The 8,382-nt window shown below is 35.7% G+C and overlaps 1 long non-coding RNA gene across 1 annotated transcript; it reads left to right on the top strand.

Annotated features, from left to right (window-relative positions):
* The first annotated feature begins 3,186 nt into the window (after positions 1 to 3,186).
* Positions 3,187 to 5,906, top strand: LOC122293951. Its single transcript, XR_006237411.1, has 2 exons — positions 3,187 to 3,569; positions 3,659 to 5,906. It is a non-coding gene; the product is annotated as an uncharacterized LOC122293951 (long non-coding RNA).
* Positions 5,907 to 8,382: the final 2,476 nt, after the last annotated feature.

Genomic DNA, 8,382 nt, shown 5'->3' with positions numbered 1-8,382 from the left:
TGTAGATAATAAGGTTTTTGTTTAATTCTGGTAGATTTTCTGAGCTGTAGGACTTCTGGTAAGTTGAATAAGAGGTTGGATCCATATTTGATAGAGAGGGAGATGTAGGTGAATCTGATTCAATATGTGTATAAGGTTCAAAGAAAGGAATAGGATTGTCATGTGGTGATTTAGATTCCACATTTTGATATGGATTGAAGTATGAGTTATTAGAAGGTAAATTTGAAAAGGTTTGTGAAATGGGAAATAGAAAAGAATGAGTTTCAGGATTTTGTGATAACACTTTGAAAGAAAAAATTGTTTCATAGAATATGACATTCCGAGAAATAATTATCTTATTGGTGTTTAGATCCATGAGTTTGTAACCCTTAACATCATAAGGGTATCCTAGGAATATGCACTTTGTGGCTCTTGAATCGAATTTATGTCTGTGACTAGTTAATGTTGATGCAAAACAAAGGCAGTCAAAAACTTTTAAATGAGAACGATTGGGTGGTTTGTTAAAAAGATTTTCAAAAGGAGTTTTATTTTGAATGAGAGGAGTTGGAATTCTATTGATTATGTGTGCTACAGTACCAAAAATTAATGGGAGATTTGCTTGAAACATTAATGCTCGAGCAGTGCTCAGTAGATGTTGATGTTTTCTCTCCACAACACCATTTTGTTGTGGAGTTTCTACACAACTTCTCTTATGTAAAATACCATGTTTATGATAAAATTTTGTGAGTAAGAATTCTGGTCCATTATCAGACCTTATAGTTTTGACAGAGGAAGAAAACTAATTTGCTATCATTTTACATAAAGTTTTGATTAAAGATGGCACTTCTGATTTTGCTTTAATCATGTATACCCAAGTACACCTCGTGAAGTCATCGACTATAGTTAAAAAGTACCTAAAACCATAATAAGAAACAGTGCCAAAAGGACCCCATATATCACAACGGATCAAATCAAAACTTTTATTGGAATTAGTTTGTGATACAGAAAAAAGAAGCCTTCTTTGCTTTGCTAAAGGACATATGTCACAAGCATTTGTACAATCAAGAGTGATAGTAGGGTCAATCTGTTTGAGGGATTATAAGCTTGAATTAGATACATGTCCTAATCTACAATGCCATATATCTAATTGTTTGTGCTTGAAGGATAAAGCAAAAGGTATAGAATTAAACTGAAAAGAGTTGCAGGTTTTAGCTTTTGATGAAGCTTGAGTAAGATGGTGAAGTCCTACTTTCTCAAGAGCAATCTCAATCATCTTCTCCATTGACTGGTCCTGTAAAAGGCAATGGAAAGCTGTAAAGGTAAGAGAAAGATTAAATTGTTTAGTGAGTTTGGAAACAGATAATAAATTGAATGAAAAATTAGGAACACACAAGACATTATGTAGAAATAAGGAATCTGAAAGACATACAGTACCAATGTGTGTAGATGGAACTGTAATACCATTAGGAAGATTTATGAATGCACTAATTGGTTTAGGTGTAGAATGATATAAAAGTGGTGAACAGATCATATGATCTGTTGCACCCGTGTCAAGAATCCAATATAAATTGGAATATGGCTTAGAAGTAACAGAATTACATGAGAATGGAGTTGGTTTAGGTGTAGGTCGCACTTTACCATTAGAGGTGGTGACAAGGTTAACAGCTGGTTGTAGATTATTCTGGTTTGAAGAATTAGATTGTGCTGAATTTGCAGGTGCCATTAGTTGTTAAATTCCTCTGGAGTGAAACAAAACTTTTGTTGCTCATTACTGTTTTCATTTTAGACCTTTGGAGTTGTAACGACAGCATGAGCAAAAGCATCATTTCATTTTCCCTTTGGTCCATTCTAGCCAAGGGGATAACCATGAAGTTGAAAGCATTTGTCAACTATGTGACCATTATAGCCACAATGAGTACAATGTAGGGCAGACTTCTTTGGTTTATCCTTGAAAGATTTCTGCTGATAATTCTGCTAATTGAACTGCTTTGCCATCAAAGCATGCGTCTCATTGTATGAAGCAGAATTTGTAAGTTGCCTTTGACTTTCTTCTTGAAGCAGTAAGGAGAAAACTTTGGACATGCTTGGTAATGGAACCATTAGCAGCAATTGACTTCTGATAAAGGCATAAGAATCATTTAACCCCACCAAGAATTTGAGTGCATAATCAGATTGTTATCTGATTTGTAGAAAGGTGAAAAGTTCACAAGTACATGTTGCCATCTTTCCACATGTGCATGTTGAAAACGGCCTATAGCTAATGTACTCGTCCCAAATAGTCTGAAAGACACTGAAATATTCAGTAACAGATAAAGCACCCTGACTGATGCAACTCAAAGATTTCTCAAGATGGAAAACCCTTGGTCCATCACTCCTGAGATATCTGGCTTTAAGTTCATTCCAAAGATCGACAGCAGATGCCACAAACAACAAGCTATTTCGTATTTCTTTTGAAATAGAATTCATCAACCAAGAAAGAACAAGATTATTGGCTCTTAACCATGCTGTGTGTTTAATAGGTTGGTCAATAGAAGGAGAAACAATTGAACCATCTATAAATTGTACCTTGTTCTTGACTGTCAATGCAATAACTATTGAACGACTCCATGCAACATAGTTTTCTCCATTAAAGATTTCTAATACTAACAAAGCATCGAGATTGTCGCTTGGATGTAAATAATATGGACTCGAGGAATCATCTGAAGCATTTATGGGAGGATGATTAAATGAAAAGAGGGATTAGCAGGAGGAGATTTAACAGAAGAAGAATTGATAGGAGGAAGATCTTCAGAACTTATTTTTAAGAATTTGTTCAAGAAAATGTAAAGAAACTTGAAAGTAATTGATATGAGAATTCCATAGCAGAATTTCTCAAGGCAGAATTTGAGAATTTGGTTGTGGAAGCATTTTAGGTTTTCAATTTGATACCATGTTGAGAATCAGATGAATTATTGAATCTAAACTTGGTGAAAGCAAAAGTATCAAAAACAGAGAAGACAAATGAACTTGGTAAAATGACTGATTTGAATGAATTTATTCTTTACATCAGACTTGAATTCTATTTATAATACATCAACACTAATAACATAATAAATTGAAATAACTAACTCTCATTTTCTGACTTGCTATCTATTTTAAGTCTTTCTTCTTTCCTTTTTAATTCCATGCTTTAGTATGAGATGCAACACTCCAACAACCACAACTAAATCACTTGCACACGGAAACTACTGCTCCATTCTTGATTTTGTCTCCATGGTTGTGGGTCCACTCAGCCTTCCGTCTCAGGGCATGGTTGCCAAAGCGATGTTTTGGGCTTCCTTGATAACTTTATGATGAAATTTGGGTTTGAAGAATATAACCTCTAATTATTATTATTATATATTTTTTTTTGACGCAGCTCCGGAAGTGGCGGTAGAGCTTGAGATGTAAGACTCTAAACTCAAGACCATAGTTGCTGGCTTTCTCCAAGGGTTCTCAACAAAACAAAAAACCCAAGCGGAAAAGTTGTCGGTGGCTCCAGCGGAACCGTCGCTAGAGAAAAACGTAGACACCTTTGACCAACGCACCTCCATCTATTGTGGCTTCACTAGGTAAATTCATAATAGAATTTATGTTTGGATGTCATTTGATTTGATTTTATTGATGTTTTTATTTTTGGTTGTTGGATCTGATTTTGAAGGAATTTTTCCTCAATCTCAGTTTGGTGGGTGGTTGACGGCGAGATGGGGTTGAGCGAGGCTGAGCTTCCCTTCGAGTGGTTTGCTTTGTGTTTGTCGTGTAGTAGTTGGCCGTGCATGGAGACTTTGGTTTGGTAGTAGAGGAACTCGTCTTATGCCTTGTTTGATCTGGGGCTTTAAACATTGGATTTGAGCTTGATTTTGTGGAAGTTTCAATTTTTGGATGTTGGATTTCAATTTCAATTAATCTCAATTTCAGTCGTCTCCGTGTTTGGTTTTTGTTTTTACTCATGCATGTGTATTATGTATTTCATGATGATGTAGAAATTAGAACATGTTGAACTGGGAGGAGAAGAAGCATAAACCATACCCACGGAATGTGGAGACTCAGAAGGATGAAGAGAAATTCCAGATGCAACAAAAATTTTGTGTGAAAAAGTGAGGGATAGAGAGGACGAAGGAAACTATAAATATCCAAAGATTTCAGTCTAGAACGTTGACTAAGATTTCGACTATGTTGACTAAGATGAAATGCACAAATGGGTTTGTTTGAGTGTTGCTCACTTTGCTTATAGCAATGACGTTTCAAATTTGTTAGCTGGTAGCTAGAGAACTCTAAATGAATCCTGTGAGCATAAGTTAGTGTGGTTCCCATTTGCTCCATTGCCACTTAAATTAATTCCCTTTGATTTGTACTAATTAACTAAGACTTTCTATTTTATTCTATTTTCAGAATTCTTGAAGCATGCTAGGAATCTAACTTTATATATCTAGGTATAGGAAAATCATGCACACTACTAGCTAGCTAGTTGGGTGCCCAAGTTGGTAAGTTAACATTCCAATTTACACTAATCCAGGTTGAAGTATCATTTTATATGAGACGTAGTTTAACGTATATATGTTAGAGATCACAACCATGGCTTTCTACTTTATGGAGTCTTTTTTATTTGCTTTTTTGTTTTTGTTTTTTTTTTCCCTTCCTAGTTTTACATTCTTATTCTTCCTTCATGTGGCTGAGCTATCTTTTGAATTTTTTGAAGGTTAACTTGTCATGATGCAACCTCTTTTGGGACATGACCTTTAGCAGATTTAGACTAAGCTGTTTTAGTCTCACACTTGTTGTAATACTTGCTTACTATTTGCCTTGATATAGGGATGTATGTGATGTGGTTCCGAATTGGTTCTTCCAAGTGTAGATTTTTCAGGTTGTATCAAGGATAAATCCCACTTGATTGTATTCCATGGGGACAAAGATTATATAAAAACAGAGTGTATGAAAGCTCTTCGCAATCTAATTTTAAAGGTGAGCTATAAGCATATCTATGCTTGAGTCCAAATGTAGTTGATGAAGTTTCAATTTCATTTGCACGACTTTTGAATGCAAAGAATCTTGAAAACAATAAAAAGGTTTTGTAGCTTGCAAAGAATCTTATGTTTGGACACTTCTCTTTAGTCTGGTTCCGATTACATTTTTGCCCCCCACTTCGAATTGTAAGGCCATCATCTCCCTCTCTGAAAGATGAAAGAGAAGCTTATTAACCCTTGAAATCCTTAAAAAATCTGGCCCGACAAGCCCCATAATACAATCACATTGAACCATTCCTTTGAAATACCCAAATCCTTTATTTTTTATTTTTGGGCCTCACACCTGGTGCATGTAATACTTGCCATATTTGGCTTCATATGGGGACATGTGGCTTCTAATCTCACTTTACACATACTTGGGAATACAAGTGAATTGGGGTCTTTATATCTTTCTTTGTTCATATCTGCAACTTTTTGTGTGTTCTTTTTTTTTTTCCTCTTTTGTGTTGCCTACAATTTTCTTGCCCTATTGGTGATTCCACATAATGCTCCTATTGTATATTGATTGCTATGATGCAAGTATTGATTCTATTTTGCAGAGAAAGGTCCATGGATCTTGTCTTCAGATGAGTGGGTAGAGTTATTGGTAAATCCATTATTGTCTAAAAGACCATTATTGTTCAAGAGGAGGTATGAATCTTTTTGCTACTACATGGTTTGAAGAGCTTGATTGTAGTACTGAGGCTTCTCAAAGAGAAGATTTCAGATATCAATAGGCATTTCTTTGCTCAACCATCCCATACTAACTTGCAAGTTGCAGCTGTTATGATCTATATGCAAAAATCTGTTTTGAGTACTAGTATTTAAGTTAGTTTTTCTAGTCACGGCACATCCAACTATATGCTTATGGGATGGTGATGCAAAGAAGAAGATTGTTGGACTAAATTAATTGATGCATATGTTTTAAATTCATTTAAATCCTGTAGTACCATATTGATCTAACACGATGGTTTTAGAATTCAAGTGAAATAAATATTTTCACCACAACTTTTAGCCTTGTCTCACTAAGTTAATAATAGCATTAGATAGTTAACATGTTCTATGGATATAAAATCATTCGACTAAACATATTCAAATATCGATACTCTACCTAATGGAATAATTGGGGTCTTGAAGTATATACTTACATTTCAAGCCCGATTAATTGAATTATCAACTCATGATAATGATCACTCTCTCCACTTTTTCCATTATCTAAGTTGATCAAAAGTCTCATATCATTCTACTTCCCTCATTTCAATGAGTCTATGTTATTTGCTATTATGAAAAACCGTGTTTTTTTTTTTACAAAATATTAGATGGATAAGGACTGGATGCATATTGAAGATAGATTGCGGTCCAACGAATATGCTGAAGGAGTTCATCAATTCTTATCCATGGCTCAAGCCAATGCCCCCGAGAGTGAGACCATTAGGTGTCCATGTCGAAGATGCCGTAATAATTTTTTCCAATTGGTAAATATCGTTAGAGATAATTTGTTCTTGAATGAGATTGATACTAATTACAAGAAATGGATATTCCATGGAGAAGAAGACCCTTTCAATGCCACTCTTTCGGACGATGAAGATAATGGATCCGATTTCGTTGACTACATTGATGATGTAGATGAGATGTTAGATGACATCCAAGTGGGATCATTTATGGATCGTGCAACTGGTTTAAATGCTGGTGGTAGTGAAGGTGGTACTGAAGAACACAACTTTAGTGATCCAAGACACCAGACCTTTGAATAGTTGGATGATGCACGACGTCCACTCTATCCATCATGTATGAAGTTCTCGAAGCTATCATTTATAGTGAAGTTGCTCTACATTAAGACAATTGGTGGTTGGAGCGTGAAGTCTTTTGACATGGTTATAAAGCTATTGAAAACCACATTCCTGAATGCTCTCTTGCCTGAAGATTATAACGATGCCCACCGCTTAGAGCATGGATTGGGCTTTGGTTACACAAGGATACATGCATGCCCAAATGATTGTGTCTTATTTTGGAAAGAAAATGTTGACAAAGATGAGTGCCCTAAATGCAATGCATCTAGGTGGGTCTCAAGAATAGGTAAACAATGAGTTCCTCAAAAAGTGATGCGCTATTTTCCTTTGAAGACAAGGTTGCAAAGACTTTTTATTTCAAACAAGATAGCACAAGCCATGAGATGGCATAAAGAAGAACATGTCGATTACCCGAGTTGTATGAGGCATCCGGCAGATTCTAAGGTTTGGAAAGCTTTTGATAACAAACATAGTTGGTTTGCCAAAGATGCTCGTAATGTGAGACTTGGACTTGCAAGTGATGGACCTGTTCAATAACATGAGCAAACCCTATAGCATATGGCCAATAATACTTGTGCTTACAACCTGCCCCTTTGGTCATGCACGAAAGATCCATGCTTCATGATGTCATGTCTAATTCCTTGTCCTAAATCACTAGGAAATGATATTGATGTATTTTTACGTCCTTCAGTGGAAGAATTAAAAGAATTATGGGAAAATGGTATTAATACATATGATGCATTCAGTGCACAGATGTTTCGATTACATGCAGCATTACTCTGGACTATCAATGATTTTCCTATATATGCCAATCTTTCCGAGTGGAGCATGAAAGGAAAGATGACATGTCCTACATGTAATGCTGAAACTAATTCTATGTGGTTGATGTATGAGTGTAAACACTGTTATATGGGCCATTGTAGATGGTTGGTGCGTGACAACCCTTGGAGAATGGAAAAACGTGCTTTTGATGGTAAAGAAGGTCGTCGTATCCAACCAAAAAAACTCACATCCCAAGCTATACTTGAACAATTACACATGGTCTTTAATGTGCAATTTGGCAAAGGTTCAAGGAAGAGGAAACGTGCACTACATGAATTCAATTGGACGAAAAAGTCCATCTTTTATAATTTTCCTTACTGGGTAGACTTGGAATTGAGACATAACCTCGACGTAATGCATATTGAGAAAAATATTTGTGATAGTATATTGGGAAAAAGTAAGAACACCGCAAATGCACGTAGGGATTTGGCCAATCTCGAACTGAGGAAAGAATTACATTTACATCATGATAGTAATCGTTGCTCGATGAGTCTTGCATGTTACACCCTAAATCGAGATGAGAAGATCTTTTTGTAAGTGGTTGTCACAAGTTACTTTCCTTGATGGATTTGCCTCAAATATTGCTCGGTGTGTGAACGTTAGTGAAGACAAAATTGCTGTAATGAAAAGTTATGATTGTCATATTTTCCTGCAAAAGTTGCTTCCAATCGTGATTGGTGGTTACTTAAGACCCGACATATGCCTTGCTTCGACTAAGTTAAGTACCTTTTCAAAGAATTGTGCGCACAAACATTGACTTTAGAAACGTT

This window comes from Carya illinoinensis, chromosome 14 (genome assembly GCF_018687715.1).
Source record: "Carya illinoinensis cultivar Pawnee chromosome 14, C.illinoinensisPawnee_v1, whole genome shotgun sequence".
Lineage (NCBI taxonomy): Eukaryota > Viridiplantae > Streptophyta > Magnoliopsida > Fagales > Juglandaceae > Carya > Carya illinoinensis.
The sequence above is the reverse complement of the archived record's forward strand: the minus strand, read 5'-3'. Positions and strand labels throughout refer to the sequence as shown.